Genomic DNA, 21,025 nt, shown 5'->3' with positions numbered 1-21,025 from the left:
AGAGCCTTTTATTAGCTTCAAGGGAAATGGGAAAGAATTTGGTATTTGTATGCCGAGTTAGTTGCCACCACTTCCCTCATCACCTGACACTCAATGTATGCTGGAACAGTGTTCTTAATGAGGAGAGGAGGTAGGATGGAGGGGGAGAAGGGGCTAAAGCCCATTAGCTTCCCTGTTAAATCCATGCCTGGGACTTTATGAAAGGACTCAAAGAAATTGTAATGCAATAGTATCCGGTCCTCACAGCTATTTGCTCAACAACCAGTGACAAGTTCAGATGATGTAATGCTTCTAGCATGTACATTGTTACTTAAGTGAGTTGCTAATTAATACCATGCTGAAAGAGCTTTGGTTGGGTGTCAAGCTACTCAGAGTTGCTCTCTGCAGCTTAGGGAATGTTTCTGCTTCAGCTCCCTCTTTTCTTACTGTGTGCACAAAGTCCTTCCAAGCAAGTCTTTTTTTTTGCTTTTCAGGGTTGTGTAGGGTTTTTTTTTCCCCCTCAATTGCCTCTGGGCTCTTAATTGCTACATACACAGCACATTACAAATGCTGCTCCTAAATGATTCTCGCAAAATGAAATTTCTCATGTGTCCTGGCAAATTATCATTAAATTTTTGACACCAGAAAATCATTCTGGCAGTACTTTTCTGGGACAGGACCTGGGCTGCAAGAATATTTTTGAAATGGAATGGAAAACCTATTTGAGAATGATCCTCTCAAAATATCCGTGAGAAAGCATGGTGTACACATCATATGCTTTAGGGATACACATGATTTATTTTTTTTTCATGCAGCTGTTTTTCAGTATTTGGTGTGTAAAGCAGTTCTACTGTTTGATTCATGTGCTAGAAATAAAATACATGTCCGGGGTCTGCAACGAGTCTGCTAGAGAAATTGGAAAGGGCCTTCAGCCTCAGTAACATTTAGAGGTCTAATACCTGCACACAGTGCCTATTTCCAACTGAAGCAATAAAAGTTAACCACTTACCTAAGAACTAGTCATACAAATACTTACAAAAAACTAGTCCTTAGCAGCTCCTTCAAGTAGTAAAACATAATTTCTTAGTGATGTTTCCTGATATGTAATGAATATTAATTAATATTTAGAGTAAATGAACCGGAAATAGAATACGTAATGCATATTAATAGAATCTGATAATTAATAGAAATTAATTAGATTCTAGAATCTGATAATTAATAGAAAGACAATGATTATTCTCCGAAGGGATATAAACCAACACGTGACACTCAGCCTTAGATCGTTCGTGTGTTTCTCTCATATAGTTTACCTTTTTATTTACAAACCAGAGCAAACTATATTTATATCTGCCTGCTTTAGGTAGAAGATTTATAAACTTCAGCAAGCTTTGGTTTTGGGTTTTTTTAATTGAAATAAAGACAAAGCAATCAAGAATGAACACTCATACTTCTCATCGCTGAAGTCACTGACCAGAGTTAATATGAAACAAACCCCTATTAAAATGTATTCACAGAGTTAGAGCTGTGTCTGTCTGGGACTATCTGCTCTCATAGGTATATAAACACATCAGCATGCCTGCATCAGGATCACACTTCCATGCCAAGGCCTGGCATTACATCACAGGTTATCAAACAAAGCTTCCATCAAACAGACAAACTTTTTTCACAGATCAGCTCCGGACAGTAATACACCTAATTCAGCCGTCGAATTAATAACTAGATGTGATCTATTTGTAACACTGGAATTTCATTCAGGATGTCTACTTTTTTTTTTGGACAGTTCAGAAGAACTGGCTAAAACTGTATCTCTTGCAGCCGAATTCCCATTGTCTTGCAAAATTACCTAGACCCGGGACACTTTTCAATTAATTACTAGGAAGTGTAATATTTCATTATAGCTACTTATATGTGATTGGCAAATATACCATTCCATTTATTGGGAGAGAGTATTATCTTTTCAAAAAGAGTTTATTATAGGTTTGCTGAACAACAGCTTCTCTGAAAAAACTATGCAATATTCCGAATTGCCAACTGGATTTTCTCCTGGAAGTACAGCAGACCACCCTGAATGCCATGCCTACAAAATGGTAACAGAAAAGCTGCTTCATATGGTTAATCTATATGGTTAATCTATGAAAGCTCTGAACGTTAATCCAAGGCAATATGACACAAGTCAACTACTAAAGGACTGATACACAATACATTTATATTATTTTTAGTTAAAATTTTCATTGTATGAAAACTCATGAGAAATAGAGTGTGAAGGGTGGAGCAAGGATTGGTAGAAGTCCTTGGTCAAAATGCCTGAACGTCTTAGCTGTTTACAAACAGTAAGACTAAAGTGATTTCAGGGAAAAATACGCTAGTGTTCCTAGCCAGATTTCTTGTTTACAAAAATTATAATCCAGTGTTTGTTTATTGTTAATATTAATCCTAGACCGTCTTCAGAGGGCCCTGGATGCATTAGCAGCAGGGGTCAGTCTTCAGAGCCCAGTAGCCCAGCCTTCAGAGAAATAGCTAAGTGGCAGAATATCTGAAATAAAGCACACATGTCATTGCATCATGTCTTGACCAGGTTAACGTCAGGATGATTTGTTAAATTCAGATTCAACAGGGACTGTGTACAGTTATATGTTGGCAAAAGCTCTAGGTAAATTCTTTGTGTTATATATAGTAATGACTCAATCAGTGAAAAAAAGCATAAGGAAGGATTAGATGAAATTTTCTTACATTCAAGGTTTCAAAACTGGTAGACAGCAAACTGCGATATCAATATACTATTTTTCTGATATCTAAAAAAAAAAAATATCTTCAGGTACATAAGCTAGAAACTTACCCTATTATCTTTGTTTAGGCCAGTTCTCAAAGCCTAAAGCACTTAAAAGCTCCAGGCAGGTTTTCCTATGGAAGCTGACAATAGCACAGAATAGTATAGAATCTTCTTTAAGGACATTAATGTTTTTCAATACATTATGGCTAGATTTTTATTCCAAAATCCTCTAGTAGGTGACTGGCCCTTCCTCTGGGCAGCGATATAGATACGCTGAGACATTACAAGTAACCTGCCCTTACAAACATGTTTTTCCTCCACGTCAATTCAACGTTTTTCATTTAATAACCTGAAACAGCTAGAAGATGACATGGTAAGGTTAGATCACCCTCAAAGAACATCTAAATCTGACTTCAAAGAGATGAGACATAAATGCAACATTTTTATTAGTAAACTAAACATGGACCCAGGGTGAAGTCTCTAGCACTGAGGGCGTGTTGTGCAAAACAGCCTGAGTACAAATAGCTTCATATGTTTTCTAAATCTGTACGTCTTTCCTCTCAAAAGATTGGGTATACTTATTCTCAATGCTTGTTGGGAACAACCTCTGGCCAATGTTATTCCCAAAATTCTGTCAAGGTAGTATCTAGAAAAGTCCTACCAACTGTTAGGAACAGCAGTGCCAGAGCCCATGACTTGGCCCCACAGTAGCTCCACTAGTAAAAATAGTATAGACTTTTAGTAGTGTATAATATAGACTTTTAGTAGTGTATACCATTTGGTACATAATAGCATATTTTATAGTTTATATAGTATGAAATAATAGGATAGTGGTCATAGTGGTAGATTAGACACAGGAGTTATAGGAAACCCTCTACCTCCTCAGCAGGATGCCCAGGAAGCCCAAGGCACCATAAGTGTCACAAAAAATGAATTATTAGACTCCTTGGGAACAGGCCAGTAGGTGTGCACTTGCGGTGAACTAAATTGCTCTTTTGTTGGTTCATTAAGCTTATTGATGAGTTCTGTGTTGACTGTAATGGGACTTGGCATGTATATAGAAGCCTACATATAGACAGCTAAGTTTGGGTCAGTTTAATTTCATCCGATACATAATTATTATTAGGATTATCTGGTTTGTGTCTAAGACTTCAGACATGAAGTAGTTCTTCACGACGTAAGGACAAACAGAATGATAGAGACTCCAATTGCTGTTTCATGGTTTTCTTAATGAAGATAGTGAATGCTCTGCTTCTTCCAGCTCCTCAAATCCAGCTGGAAAGGTCTGGGTATGAAATGAATCTGCTGTCATCAGACACAACAAATATTTTTCTCAAGAAAGCATCTGTACTTTTTTCAACAACTGTCATTCAGTTCCTAACTTTGGCTTAATTAGTTCCTAACTCTGGGATTTTTTTGATTAATATTTACTTGAAAGTTATTTGAAACCTGAGTCCAGCACCTTGTATAATATTTTGATCCCAGGTTAGTAAAACTAGGGGCTTGATATTGTAGGAAGCAACACTGATTTCTAGACACATCCTGATCCTTCTAATGAGACAAATTAGGCAACATATTCAGAGAGTGTAAACTATCATAACTATTCACTTTTGAAATTTCTTTAAATTGTACATGTGGTGTGTTTGACTCTGTTCTAAATTGGAGGTGCTAAACACTAAGCGTAACTGCAAAATCCTTGGTGGTGCAATGCATCATTCCTACCTAAACCTGATGCAGTACACTGTTTTAATCCAGCATTTTGTGTACTGTTAAACACTTTCAGGTGTCTGGCTGGATAAAGTGATCAAGACATTAAGCAGTTAAAGCCTTTGTTAGTCTTCTGGTCTAAAAAGCAAGTTTTTACTATTGATGATTATTCCCTGAATGGTAATAGAATGACTAATGGAAGGCATCTAGTTGTGTAGAGATAACAGCACACAGATTGCATAAGACCTTGTGTACAGTTGGCAGCACACAATAAGATTATTGTTCATAATAGAGACTGATTATTAAATGGTGTCATTATTTAGAGGAGATCCTGAATGGAAAAACACAGACAATGGGATAGACTGAAGCCACCGTATCGACTCAGTTCAGAAGGAGATTTGCCAGATAACTGAAGACAAACAGCAGCTTCAAATGGCACATCCACTTATTGTCCCTGCATATACAGATGTGAAAAGCAGAGGAAGATTGCAGGTGTATTAAGTTGGCTAATCACCAAACCAAATCAGCTGAGAGTAAAGCCCTTCTGAAAATAGTAAAAGTTCTAATTATTTTAAATATCATTCAGCCTAACTCTCCTTCTATCAGTGAAGACCTTATTGAATAGAAGGGTCAAAGGACAGTTTTTAAATGCTCCACTGGATGACAAAGGTCCTTGATTTACTGATGAAGCCCTTTTCCATTTTACTGGCTTTTGATTCTGCTGTTGCTTATGAAAAGGCTTCCATTACAATGATTAAAAATATATAAGAAAGAACTAACAGATACACCTATTTTGGTTTTGAAATTCAGGAAATAATACTGAGTGTTCTAATCCTGAAAGGTACTGAATTCTCATACAGAGTACTTCTTATCATGGCCTAGTAACTGAGACCTCTGTTAGTGTGAGAATCAATGTACGAGGTTAAGGCTTATACCTGAACATTCCTGAGTAATTCTAGGTGGAATTACAGTCTGTCTTTGATAGTGATGTGTCAGCGTTGGGAAGTTTTTGTCCCTGTCCTATCTGCCTCTCAAATCTGTTTGATTCCAGTTCCTCCCACCAGAATTAAATGCAACCCTCCTTTCCACCAGAAAAACCTGTTCGTGGGACTGGGCCATAAATAGAATCTCTCTAATGAGCTAGATTTTAAAAAGACAGTATTCTGGAGGAAGGGAGCTGGAAGGCAGACTGAGGAAAATGTAGTATATAACTATTCTCTGAAAGCATAGTAGAGAACAAACTCCAAATACTATGTTTATGTGTAAAATCCAGAAAGAAATCTTCTCAGTCACAAACTGGGTAGAGTGTAGAGCACTGTTTTAGAGGACACGCCAATTCCCTTTTCATGAAAAATGGGAGATATTTCCATGAAGTAAAAAAAAGCAGGAACATATTTGTATAGAGTGAGCCAAGACTTGCCAACACATTCTTCTGAAGAGGGGAAATATTTGGCAGATCACCCATCCAGGAAAATTGCTGCCTGAACTATTCTGCTGCTGGATCAAGCAAGGAAGTGGGAGGAATTTGTACCTCTTTCTATCATGTACCTTTGCCACACCTTCTTGGGGGGATTAAATAGGCATATCCATATGAAAATGATCAGCTATGTTCCTTTAACTCGACAGCAACAAAGGCATCCAAGGGTCTGGAGACCAGGTCATATGAGGAGAGACTGAGGGAGCTGGGCATGTTTAGGTTGGAGAAGAGGAGGCTGAGGGGAGACCTCATTGCCCTCTACAACTACCTGAAAGGAGGTTGGAGAGAGGTGAGTGTTGGCCTCTTCTCCCAGGTGAATAATGACAGGACCAGAGGAAATGGTCTGAAGTTGCAGCAGGGGAGGTTTAGATTAGGTATTAGGAAGAATGACTTTACAGAAAGAGTGGTCAGGCACTGGAACAGCCTGCCCAGGGAGGTGGTTGAGTCACCATCCCTAGAGGCGTTTAAGAAACGTCTAGATTTGGCACTTCAGGGCATGCTCTAGTGGCAGAGATTGTAGGTTGTTTGTTTATGGGTTTTTTGGGTTTTTTTGGGTTTTTTTGGTGTGCATATGGTTGGACTCTATGATCTCAAAGGTCCTTTCCAACCATGAAGATTCTATGATTCTATGATTCTATGATTCTATGATTAAAAAAGTGAAAGAAGGTAATTTATGCTTGAAAATATAAACAGTTTTTAAAATAATAAATTGGAAAAAAATCTTTTAAAAATGTTAACAAAATGCTTTGGCATTATTAGCTAAAAAGAAAGAATTAGACAGAATTTCATATATATTCAGAATATTGAAAAAGGATGGGTTGAAAGGAAACCTTTCACTACCGTGCCACTTTTCTGGTCCTTGAAATTGCTAAATGGGCAATATGACAATCAAATGTGACTAGCAAGAGGTATCAAGTCTCACACTAGCGTGTAAAACTAGCCAAACTTTGGAGAATAGCATAATAGACTGGGACTCAGGAAAGGTGGTTCTAGTCCTAATTGCAGTACTTTCTTCCTGTGCCACATTTTAATATGGACACTTTGCTAATAATCTAATTTGCGGAACATTTTGAGGTCTCTTAATCTCAGAGTTGTCACAGAAAAAGATAGGTAGCATTACTAATATTCTCAGGTATGATTATTAAAATACTTAAGTGAAGTATGCTTGTTAAATATTTTTAAAAGTATTACATACAAAGCAATGTGTGGGACATTTTGAGGAAATTCAGATTTGGGAATATCAAGTAATTTTTCATGTGTGAAGTTACTAATCAGTTCCTCCTTTTTTGCTGCCTGTTGTGTCTTTCCACACTAAGGACAAACATACAGCTGCATCAACTCCTAAAGCTAAGTCTCATTTAATAAAAAAAAAAAAAAAAGGAAATTATTGGGTTTTTTTGAATTTTTGAAGTTATTGATTCTATGAGATATGTTTCCTATATATACAATGAGCAGTACATGGACATTGTGTTCTGCCAAGTGAAGAAAAGAAGAAAAGAAAGAAAAAGAGGAAAAATATCCAAAAAAACAGTTCTCCTTCTAAAGGAGACTGTTCAAGGTATGGGCTAAGTATACTGGAAAACATATACAAATGACTGAGACTAATCTCTGCTTTAGTCTCAGCTGTGTGTCCAAATTGTATTGTGTCTGGAGTCAGTTCAGATAACAGATGATATTTTGTAACAATTAATTATGAATTAAGTGTATTTTAATTTATACAAAGGTATTTTGAAATATGCAGTGTTAGGTTATATGAGTAAAGGCCCACCTCTGCACACACAGAGGAGCCCAGAGGCACGTTGGCAGGCAGAGAAGCCCCAGGAACCAGCTCAGAGAAAGGGGTCCCCCCACTTGATCCCCTCCAGGGCTGTCCCAGGGGACCCTCAGCCCCACAAGCCGGGGGGACACCCAGCAGCAGCTGTCAAATGAAAGGTCTCCAAAGCACCTTATGACTGCAAGGGGTTCTGAGATGCCTAGGGAGTGTGGGACACCTTATGAGATGCCCAGAAGCGAATTTTGGGGTTGCACAAGGCTTATTATGGAAAGGTTAAAGGAGGAACCAAAGGTGGGGAAAGAGAGAGACCAAGGTGGTTTGGGCCCATGTGTCTGGGGTGCCAGTAACCAGAGAGCAGTGCGTGCATTGTGGGGTACATATGCCAGTGTATGGTCACTAGCGAGACACGCTGGACTAGCTGGTGAGTAGGAAAGGAGGCTGGGAGCCAGGTTGAAACACTACTGGAGGGACCAGGAGGCCCAAGGCAGCTGCTGGGGAGACTGTGGGTCTGGGACTCAACTGAGAGACCCGTGTGTGCATGTGGACGAGACAACTGAAGACCAGAGGATCTAAGGCTGGCTACTGGGTAGACTGGGTGTCTAAGGCCAGTTAAATGGAGAAATCCATGGCATGCATGAGGGGGGGTGTGTGTTTAAGCATGAGGAGTTCTGAGTACCAGCAACTGGAGATGGACTGCAGCCTTAGGGACTTGTATCCCCAGGTGCTAGCAACTGGGGCATCCAGTTGCTGGTATCCAGGGGCAGCTACTAGGTTTCTACATAACTTCTAGAAAATTAAATTTATAGTAGCAGATACACTATGAACAATGCATAAATCTGTTACTTGACTATCAAAACCAGGAAAGACAGCCGCTCCGCCTGTGAACTCTGGAGATTCATATTCTTCTGCCCTCCCTCAAGGAATTTTTCTCCTGAATTTGCCAATAGCAGTTAGGGACACTGGAGATACCCATCTTCCTATTTTAGAGAAAATTAATTGGATAGTTGATTAATCATTAATTAATAATTTGGATTGTCTTCTGTGGGTGGAAAATTAGTGGAGCTGTTTCAGGACTTTGATACTCATCTATGTTACTATGAGTTATATTATATTAATCTTATTTTGATGTCTTAAATATAACTGCTTAGAAAGGTAAAATCCAAATCTCATACTTGCTTCTACTTGAACAAATAGATCTTTTGGATCTATTTCAGTATTTCTCCACTCTTTCGTGCTCTGGCTCATCACAACTTTAATATAGATGTCCCAAAGCATTCATCTGCCACAGATTGGCTCAGTGCACAAGGAAGGAGAGGACTTGCTTGGCATAATGATTGCCTTGCCCTGGCAGCCAGACAACAAGATCTGAGTTTGGAAACAAATGTGTGGGAAAAGGTGCAGGGGAAATTGTCTGTATTTTGTCAGGGGAAATTGGTAATGGGCAATTTTAAAGGAGACTTCGAACAGCAGATAAACCTGTTAAACCTTTTTGCTTACATGTCTATTGCATTTCAGATGTAATTCTGCATCTTAACTACACGTAACTGAGCTAGCTTTATCTATCTTGTTCGGATACTGAGAGAAAAGGAGCCTCAGACCCTGGGTATTTTGACTGAAACAACCTTCCAATAAAGTCACAAACTATATGAGTAGTATAGATACGTAAGACAGACTTTCAAAGGGAGCATCTCACATTGCTCTTGTAAAGTTTCATACTGATATGTTGGTACAGGCATTCCAAGAAAGTGCATGTGTAGTTGGTACTGCTTTGCCTGTTTGGTGGGTTACATGGATGTCCAGCGTTCTTGAATGCACCTAGATTTTGCTACACGAAGTTTTTTTCACGTTCTTGTTCTGAGTATCTAAAGAAATAAAATGGTACATTCCAATACATCTTTTTAGACAATGGAAATTGCATACTTTTGGAATTGTAATGCTAAATCAAATGAATACAACTAGATAAGGATGAATAAATTGCCATTTGTCTAACTGACTGCAGAAGTCTTAACAGACAAAAGTATTTCTCTTACTGGGGTTACTGAGCATGTTTTCAAACATGAAATGTATGGCTTGGTATGTGTTAGGTTTTGAAATTATTTTATGCGCAAAATTATCAAAAACTATTTTGAGGAAATTAAAAGAGAAACCAGAACTTGTACAAAAATTTCAGAATGAACTGCAGTTCTCTAAATGATTTCTCCATTACGTGTATGTGGAGACTGTTCTAATATGCAAATAACAACATCTACATTATACATCAGATTTTTAAACACATTCTTTTTAATTGCAGTACATAGTATAATACTTTTCTTACATGATCAAAACTGTGAACAGTTTGTAATATAAATATTCCTCACATAAAATTAGTTAACAATGAAATTTAAGTCAATGTTATTTTCTATCTATTTAGAGAATTTGTATGAGGGTGTAGATATACAAAAGGAATTGGTTGTTCAGAATTACGTCAACATTCATCACTGTGCCAAATTAGTCTAAGATGAAAGAAATATTTAAGCCCCACCTAAGAACAGATAATACAATGTAAGTGGCCTTGGACACTCACACCCATGTAGATAAGGGTGAATTTCATGCAAAAATATAAAGATAAATTGATTTTGCAACACACACATTTGAAATATACAATAATTCTTCCTAAGAGAGTACAGAAAAAAAAACAACTGCTGTGGTATAAGAACAGAACTTATCAGTCTTTACCAGCAGTACAAAATAAGATGCAAAGGCACTCTCTCAAGGAACAGATGGTATAAAAATGTCAGAAACAGGGAGAGGAAATAGTGACAGAAGCCAAAGGATTCCTTCCCCTGTCTCCCACCCACAAATAAGAAAAAATGTTTTGAAATAAATACCTGGTTTAGCTTTTGTTGTTGTTATTCTTGTTGTTGTTTATATAAAAGCATATAAACAGGCATGCAAGAAGTCACTAGGTAAGGATTTATGCTGAGACAGATGGAGAGTAGTATAAGTAAGTCTCACAGATGGCACTTAAATAAATAGGGGTTTAAAAATATATTTCTCATAACTTTTCTCTCCTATCCTAGAATCTGTTATCTCACAGTCAAAGAAATGCATAAAATGATGTGGAAGATTGCTTTTATAAAATTGTCAGTGTTGGGCATTGAATCATAATATTTGTTATATCTTTTAACCTCAGCCGCAGCATGTGAAGGGGCAAAGTAGTTTCATGAAGGGAGTTTTGTGTAAGAGTCCTTTCATTCCTCTTATGGAATGAATAAGATTCCAATGATGTTTTAGTATATATTTCACTATTATAAAAAGGGCAAGAGGCAAAGGCAAAGTTTTACAATTTGATTGTCCTCTCCAATCAAAATGTTCAATAACTGCAATGAAGTGAATTCTGCTAACGCTGCTCACCTTTGTTCAATGGACAATAAAAGGACTGCAGATGATCGTATTGCTATTGCTTATTAAGCCCAGTAGTGCAAGCAATACAGTCTTTACACTTGGTGTCTAAACAGGGATGAATTTCACCTGGAGGCATCTTTGGCCTTTTGTACTAGCAATTATATTGTTATAAAATATGAGTTTCACAGATGAACTAATTCCCATCTAGAATCTTCTCCCAGAAAAAAACGGCACTGCTGTGCCTTGTTCAGAATTTTTCTATTCCAGAGCTGGCATCCAGGTGTGTAGTTGAAAAACATCTTTGATTTTACATCTACAATAAGCATAACACAATTTGAAAGCATAGATGCCACGGAGCTTAATTTAGAAACCGCTGCTTTTATTAAATTTAGCTACTTTTCCCCTGCAGCTTTACATCAATATTGACTTCAAAGTGCTAGTAGCTTTCATTAAATTGAATTACTTTCTCCTGTAATTTGAAAAGTAATGAGGCAGCTACTAAATGAAGCTGTTGACAAAACAAGAGCAGAGGCTATTAAAAATTACATGGCAAAGTGTGAGTCATAAACAACGATGGTTAGTGTTCAAGGCTGCATTCTGAACAAAATTGCACAAAACCCACAAAATAATTCTCCTCAGTCCTCTCCTGTGTGCATCTAAGAAATGTGAATTCTACCTGATTAATTCTTTTATTTCTGTTCTGTTTCAAACAGATTCTATAATGATGCCCTGCCCACTGTATCTGAACATCTTCCAGTTGTGTATGAAGTGATACAATCAGCATCTGCTATGATTAACATCTGGTTTGTGTCTTTTGTTCTCTCGTTTTCCCCAGAGAGAAGTGGAGCTTCTTGTTACAGCAGCATTTTTGCTTTGGTGTGCTTTGAAAGTGCCTTTCCAGGGGAAAGTTGTCTTGGATTTATAGATAAACATATACACATGAGGCTCTATAAAGCTGCAACCAGTATTGGAAGCAGAGGATGAGTACGGTGTGCTTTCTGTATTCTTCATTACTTCACATGTAGCGGCATTCACGATAGCTGGAGTTTTCCAAATTCTAAAGCCTTTATAACTGGATTTCTGTAATCCTTTGCAAAGATGCACGCACAGCTGTTGCTTTACCTATTAAACTGTCTTTATCTCAACCCACAAGTTTCCTCACTTTTAACCTTCCGATTCTCTCCCCCATCCCACTGGAGGGGAGCAAGCAAGAGGCTGGGTGGTGCTCAGCTGGCTACTGAAGTTAAACCGCAGCAAATATAAAACAAAAATAAATTGCAAAAATCAAAGAAAAATTAAAGTTTATTTAGAGTGACTTACTCTTTGTTCATGTTCTCATCAACATTAAAACTCACAAAGAACCCCCAGTGCTCAAAAGCTGTGCCTGTTGAGTTAATCATTCAGTTGCCCGATTATGGATGCAAGTACCTCATTTTAGACATTTCCTTCAGAAAATGTAAGATTTTATATCTTTTCTTAAGACTTTAAATTGATGTCAGTGTCTGGATCAAAAGCAAGGATCAGTTTCGCAGCTGGTGTATTTCCATTAACTGGTGCTAATTCACTACTAAAATCTTCAGGGGAATCAACTCCCCACAACTGCCCCCACCCCAAGTATTCACATCAGTATTTAAAGGGCCAATTTAGTAATATGACAGTCACCCTGGACCACTCAAAAATATTTGAACTAAATGCAGTAAAGGTTGTACTATTAACTAACTCCCAAAGACCTTGTACATTAAATAAGAAGCCGGTTCATGACTTCCAAATAAACTTGTATCACAAACAGGTCTTACTAACATGTATTGCATACTTGGAATTTGTCTCTAAAAGTTCTCTGAAACAGGCACCAAACACCCTAATCAGTAAGTATGCTTCTTATGTGCTAGACTGCAATGAGTTTTACTCATGAGAAATCGTTCTTAATTCCGTGTTTCATGGGTGATAGCCAACCCTACTATAATAAAATGAATGTATGTGACAATATTATTGACTCTTCTTTCCAGAAGACTGTGTTAAATGCTTAGTGCACAGCCCCATGTCTGTAGAGGCCTATGGATTTGACAGGAAATTCAATGATTTTTCCGTAGCTGGCTTGTTAGGAAGTGCAGAGCAATAAAGCTGAACACAACTGGATGCCTGCTTAATGCACGCTCTCCAACCTTAGATCTATATAGGGTATGTTATAGATAAAGTACCAAAGAGAGGAAAAGAAAAACTATCAGTTAAGTGTCTAATTTGTCTCCCATTTGTCTCACTGTCATTTGATAGCTCCTTCTATGTAAGTTTCATCAGGATTAGAGGGGTTTGTTTTATTTTCTTTTAAAGACCAAAACATAAAGGATAAAATAATTTTTTGAGTACCTTTACGAAGAAGAAAAACTTTACATTGAGGGAGGAATCAATGAGCACTTTAAAAAAAAAAGAACCACTGCTGCCAGCTGAACATGACATTGGCAGTAATTGGTTCTCCTGAAGAACAACCCGGTGTAATACTTAATATTTTTATATTAAATTAAGCAATTGCATCTCTCACGGCATAATGCATTCTGCAAAACAGGACTACCAAATTTTTGCCATGATATGCATCCTCCTTGTTTTTACTGTCATAAGTCATATGAGGCTAGAGTGTAGATAGAAGAGGCAAAGGAAGGAAAGAACTGGAACTATGGATATTTGGAACTATTTTCTTAGTCTTATGTGAAGAATATATAAGTTTTAATAACATACTTGGTTCTGTTTAAGAACAAAAAGACTTTTCAAGGGACTTTGTTGTAAAATGACATTCTGTAGAAGCCATAGCAGGCGGAATGGGAAAAGTCAGTCTCCAAAGGCACAGACTTCTTTTTCACTGAGTAACCTTTATTAGAAACTTTCTTGTGGCAGAAAAAAAATTAATTCAGATTTAAAAGTGATGCATTTTGAAACTTTTGCTGCTACCTATCAGCTTGTTCCTTTTTCTTAGTCCTCCATCTTATGATAGCCTTTAGGCCACCATCGCGTAGCTGTGATGTTTTTTGTAGACAGCTTGGAGATTGTTGCACCTGTGCTCTGATCAGGTAGGATAAAAGCTGGCATGGGGCAATAAGCTTTGTAACTACACCATCACTATGTCCAACCTGATAACGCCTCATGAGAAGTCACATAGTGGGGCCAATCTCCAGGTCCACACAGCCCTGACCTGCCTGTTCGTGAGCCCACCTACAGGACCATGTCCCAGCCTGGCGTCAGGGAGGTGTCCTGTCCTGTCCTTTCCCTGTGCCCGCCAGCTGCTCTGCTCCTGGCTGGGTTTCCAGGCCCCAACCTGCCACCCCAGGGAGCCCCTGCTGCCCCCAGTCCCCTGGCCCAAGAGTGGAACATGACCTGCAGGGTGCCCAACAGTCTGAAAGACAAGATGTTGATAAACACCAACTGAAGACCTTAAAGCAGCCTTCCAGTACTTAAAGGGGGCCTGCAGGAAAGACGGGAAGGGACTCTTTATCAGGGAGTGTAGTGATAGGATGAGAGGTAATGGTTTTAAACTGAAAAAGGATAAATTTAGATAAGAAATTAGGAAGGAATTATTTCCTGTGAGGGTGGTGAGACACTGGAACAGGCTTCCCAGAGAAGCTGTGCATGCCCCATCCCTGGAAGTGTTTAAGGCCAGGCTGGATGGGGCTTTGAGCAACCTGGTCTAGTGGAAGCTGTCCCTGGCCATGGCAGGGGGGTTGGACCTAGATGATTCTTAAGATGCCTTCCAACCCAAACCGTTCTATGATTCTATGATTCATTCTATGATACTATAAGTGATCAAAGGGACCAGTGAATACCTGTGACAGCCTTTTTATCCACCACCAATGTAGGATGTGTTTTCTAACTGAATGATAATACAAGAGAAGATGTGTCTTCAAATGGCACACCTGATGGGAACACTTATTCCCGTCCAAACATCTTTAAAAGTATTGCTTTTAAAATTATTGAAGGTAATTTGAATTAAGGTAAAAACATGAACCTCTCGGGTAGGAGTGGGAGCATTATATTGAGATCGTAGTCATTCAAATACATCAATATAATAATATTGTTGTAGCCCATAAAACTTTGCTCAGTCAAGTTCCAATCAAACTGCTATTTTGATTTCAATAACTTTTTTTTTTTTTCAATAGCAACTGGTAGTTCATACAGCAACTGCAGATTTCTTTTCATTCTCTATAAAATTTAAGATTTTTATAGAGCTTATTATAAGGCAACCATACTTTTTTATTTCCTCAAACATTATTAGAGATTCATCTTGCTGCATTGACAAACGATTTTGCCTACATTCAAATATGCTTATTTGCTTTTACCTCTCAAATTAATAAGGCTAGTTTTGCTGTGTATACAAACTTTGTAATTTTGATTCTATTTTCACTGAGCCTGATAACAACAAAATCAAAATTAAATTGGATTGCTTATACATCCGAATAAAAAGGTAACACAGCCTACGGGGATAGAAATAATCATATGGAATTTAAACTACCCCTTCAGGAGCCTCCAAATATCAAGGGTTTAAACTCTAAGATGTGGACAAAAGACTCTGTAGGTGATGATGTTTTAGAAAAAGCAAATGTTGGCATGGGAATACAGTCAGTAATGAAAGGGAAAAGAAGTAAATTCTTTTTCAAAATTGATCATGCGCTCCTACTTGTTTCTGAAACAGGACAATTTTTGTCTCTAAGGGATGGACAATTATTCAAATGTATACTTGCATAAAAATGTTACAAATGTTCACATAGCTCTACATTAAAAGCAAATTGGAAGTGATTCTTAAAAGGGACCCTAAGAGCTATTAGAAAGCTCCATACCTATTTGTTGGGGGTTTTTTTTATATGTTTACTTTATTTTTAAATCCTAGATTTTGAGCTTTCTGTGGGTTGTCCAGTTGCTCAAAATGTGTGGAGTGCACTACAGCTTTGCTCCATCTAAGGTTCTATAACGCTTCTCTCACTAACGGGAAATGGAGGATTTTCTCCTATACTTATTTTCATCACCAATATGAAGAAGACAAGGCAACCCAATAAACCATAATAGTCATATTCTGAGTAATGAATACAAACATTTGTGGTAAAGGAGGAATCTCTAGTTGAATTTCTAGGACCTAATTTACCCTGCTCACTCCTGTGAAAATTAGTTCTCTGTGGAAACTGTGTAAGAAAAGTGTAAGAAAAGAAAAATTAGATCCTCAATGGGCATCTGTTAGATTTTTTCCTTTATACATATCCAAAAGGGCAGGTCTTTATTGCAATGTCTTCTTGTCACATTTTTTTTCATTAAATGAACTCTGAATTTTTTCAAATTCACATGACTCCAGGAAGCAAAATTTTAAGGCAATTGCCAGATGTCAGAAATCAAAGGATAAAATTTGCAAGAAGCAACAAATAAAAACTACCAGTTTCAAGTATTGCTTGTAAGAATAGGATCAGCATCATGATCCAAACTAAACTTCCAATCTGAAGTAATGTTGGGCAAGAGTATGGACAACCGGCAAATTTCATCACAAGCCCTCTCTGACTCAGCCACAAGAAATTCAGTGTAAATATAGCATAAGATTTTCTGCTTTAAATTCCTAGCATGTTGGAGGAGACTTCTAACTCACTGAGTCCATCATTTGACTTAAAACACTGCAACCCTTTCAAGAAAACTGTTTCAATTAGTTCATTCCTCCAAGTTCCTCCTGATAAAAAAAGAAAAAAAAGAAAAAAACCTAAACAAACAAACAAAGCTAAGCAAAAGAAAGGCACAAAAAGATAGACATTTTGGATATTTTGCAGTCTTTCCACTGATTTCTATTTTTCTTTTCAGTAGTCAGTAAAAAAGGTAACTATTTCACCACTTTTCACATCCAGTAAGGGAAAGTCAGTCAGAAAAAGAAAACATGATATCCTGCTCCATATGTCCACTGAGAGACTTCAGCAGCAGCAAATCAATTCATGGGAAATTGAAACTATACAGTTTACTAAATTTTGGAAGGAAGAATCCTGAGAATTATTTAAAAGGATGTGCTGGAAAGCATCTGAGGGAAAACCAAGACAAAACAAACAAAGAAAACAAAATCAAAACCAACAAAGGAAACAATAACGGAAATCCAAATCAGTTTAATTACATTTTTTTAAGGGTGTGGAGGCCATAGCTAGGGAACATGAGACAATTTCCTGGAGAATTTACCACTGGTAGAGTCAGGAAAGTTCAGTGGGTTAATGTATATGTATATTTTTGGTATTAAATAAGGTCTTTCATATCATTATGGCAGCATTGGGAAAGTTTGAAGAATAAACGAAGCAAGAAATAAAATATTAGGCAAAGTGGGGGAGGAAACAATGTTAAAAGCAAAGGACAATATGAAAAAATACAGGATTATTTTTCAAGATAAAAAATATATGAGTTAAATTTTTGGTCATACCCCAAATACAGAGAAAGTGAGTCATAAATTGGGTAACAGTAACATAAATGTCATCTTTGTTTTGCCTTCAGATTTGAAAGTTTTGTTTTCACCTTGCTTTATGTCAACTGCATGGCATCCTTGGATTGGTGCAGCCTACTTTGGTACAGTTAGGAAAAAAAGAAAGATCTTGTAACCGGGGTGGTTCAGAAGAAACCAACCAGCACCTCAGAGTATTTTGTAATGTTTTTTTCGTCTTGATAGTGGTGGTGTCCTGTGTACATTAATTTCCTTTGTTTCCCGTAATATGTTTGCATTAAATGATTAAAGCACTGGCACAGGTTGCCCACCGAGGTTGTGGAGTCTCCATCCTCGGAGATATTCAAAAGTCATCTCAGCGTGGTCCTGTTTGAGCATCTAGAGGTCCATCTCTAGATGGCCCTGTTTGAGCACTGGGGGTAGACCACATTGCCTCCAGGTGGCCCTTCCCACCTTGACCATTCTGTGATTCTGTGAAATGTGATGGCTAATAGTGCTTACCTGAATTATAGTATTCCGTGTACAAAGTTATTCCTGAGATTTGAAAACCACCTCGGCAGATGACCGTATTTTTTTTTACAGTGGTCAAATGCTTTGATTCCAAAGAAGTAAATGCCAGGCCAATTCTTAGCATATTTTATTTATTGTCCAATTAGAAAATGGTTCTGCTCATCCGTTCCCAAGCATCAGCAGTATTTCTGAAGTTAGATGAGGAAAATCAATAATCCTTAAGAAAAGTGTTAAGCTGCTTCAAGTATTAGGCTCCATGAATCTCTGTGAGAGAAGGAAAGGAATAAGAAAAAATCAAAAGACAATGAGAAAGGGGAGGCAGGTTCCCAGCTGCAGGCTGCACTCAGGAAAAGCAATGCTCAGAGGTAAAATTTTGCATAAAAACCATCTGTGAGAGCCACAGGAAAAGGATGAGAGTCTTTTAGCTTCATGAAATTAACAGACAGCCTCCTGGAACTGATCAAAAGTATAGAGAACTATATTTTTTTTTTTTCTATTTTTGCATATTTTTTTCTCAATACGTCAACTACTTTGTTCATCTTTGGATTGTAGCATTCATATTTCCTTGTACCATCATTTCTGCCTGGGGTTAAGGGTGACTGGCATAACCATAGACATTCCTGGCTGAGAAGGGTCCTATGAAGTTGGCCTACTGGCTACGTGGCCCTGTCCCACATACGAGTTCTTGGGGAGATGTGAAGTGCTCTTTTTTCCTAAGCCACACATGTAAGGTGTTACAATGCAGTGTGAGATAACTCCTGATGACAAGTGTTAGCCTGAGTTTCACTGGCATGCTGCATTTTCCTGACTTTTGTAATTTTAATAAATAAAAATTCACCAAAAGTATCAATCAGATCAGTCTTCTGTGAAGTTTATTCACGTATGTACAGCGATATTCAGGACTGCTCACTATTCTCCTTTGTCATCTCTTTGAAAGGTAGTTGCAGAGTAAAAGTACAGTAAAGGGTTGGAAAAACCAAAGTTTGTTCACAAACTATTGGGAGAATTCTTGAGAGTAACTTGAGAGTAACAGTTACAGAAAACAATCATCAGTTTTGGGGCAATTCCCAAGCATATAAAGTGCAACAATTGTGACACATCTTTTAATATACAAATAATGCTGCCAGTATATCAAAGATATATTCCCTTTTTTTCCCCCTTTTTCTCTTATCCTCCCCATTTTCCCCTCCCCTAAATATTTTCTGCCTATATGTATTTATATACACACACTCTGGTTGACTCTTACCAATAAAAATTGTACAATCAAGAAAGACTGATGGACATGGATGGGAAAACATGAGACTAACACATTATTTTCATTACTGCTGTTTAAATGTGTTCACAATTTGGTGTGGCTATTTTTTCCCAGAAGGATGTGTTATAATGACTAGGTTTTCAAAAGACCTCTGATCTCGTTTAGTGCCTGCTACAAGAGAGAGATTTTCCGAAGGACTAAGTGCATTAGGCATTGTTTTATTCTGATATTATGTCCTCACCTATAGTTTCTAAACCTGTAGTCCAGAAATCATACTTTTTAGAAAATTTGTCCCTAAATGTGCAGGTTGCGATAGACAAACAAACACACCTATTTAATAAAAAAACACTATTAATGTTCCATTAACTTTGGAACCTTTGCATCATTGGGCTTTTGTCCCGATTAATAGAAAACAAGAGGTGTATATTTTGCCCTCGAAGTGCTTCTGAAGCAGTGCTAAAGGTGAGGGGTTTAGATTTTGCACTTCCATGCATAATCATAAAATGTAATCTATATTCCACATAATAATAGCAGAAAGTAAATCCACACAACTAATTTAAAGAAGGCCTTGTTCAGTGCCCATAAATATTCACTAGATGCAGAGGAAAAATCAGAGCCTTCCCATTGGATTAGGGATGCTTTTGGGGCCAGGCAAAATATTATCTAGAACTGACTCAACATGAGTCCCCTATGTCCATAAAAACAAGTACCTATTAGTTTGTAGGAGACTGCTCTAAACAGCTGGCTTTTTACATTATCCATTGTTTTTACCGTGCTTAGGTTAAATTCTGTTTCTGCGTTCAGCCTGCATAAATAGGCTGTGTCCTGGGGGCTCTGCAGGGGTTGCCAAAAGAGCTCCTCTCTCACAGTTAAAGAAAATTAATGACAGTTAAATTGCTTTGTGGTGCAGTTTCTGTCCCATCCATGCAGCAAATCCAATTCTCTCCTGCTTTGTTTCCTGAAATCTTCATGCTGGAAGAGATATGCTCCATTGTATAACCAGGTATTTATGAAATGTTTATTTCAACAGTAATAAATTTTTAAAAATATCATCAATTTAAAGAGACTCTAGTTTGCTTCCTGCATTACCATTTTGTGTTGTTGACCAGGAAATGAGCCTGGGAACGGGAAATCACGCATACTCTGTTTTGTAAGTTTATGGAGGTGACAGACTAAGAATCCAAATTAGATGTCCTTTTAAGAAGTTTTGCCAATGTTTATTTTCTGGGGCTTTTTTTGAAGAACGTATAGACCATAACATCAGCTTGTGTAAATTAGCAAATTTCCCTTGAAGTCAGGAAAGCTGGCCTGATCAACACCAGCTGAAGGTCTGGCTTGAGCTTTTAAGAATTACTGTGATTAAATGTTGGTGTTATTTTTCTTGAGTAATACTGTTTGCCAAAGTGGAAAATGAAGCAAAAAGCTTCAGGGATAGAAAAGTTTCAGCTATGCATCTCAAAGGCAGCTGGGACAATGGACCATTACAGGGAGTTGCTTCTTCCTCATGACAGTAAATTTAACACATTTTGTTTTACTAAAGCTGTGTCCCTTAAACCAAGAAAGCCTGTTAATTATGCCAGGGCATAAATGCCCTGGCAGAAAGAGGTCAAGGAAGCTGTCAGCTGTGACAAACAGAGAGATCATCTGAAATCCAAAGAAACTGTAACTTCATCCCCAAAAGATTCAGGCATGCCAAGTTTGAGAGCAGCCCACATAAGAAAAGGCAGGGAATGCCA

Source organism: Larus michahellis, chromosome 2 (genome assembly GCF_964199755.1).
Source record: "Larus michahellis chromosome 2, bLarMic1.1, whole genome shotgun sequence".
In the NCBI taxonomy this organism is placed as follows: Eukaryota; Metazoa; Chordata; class Aves; order Charadriiformes; family Laridae; genus Larus; species Larus michahellis.
Note: the sequence above shows the minus strand (reverse complement) of the source record.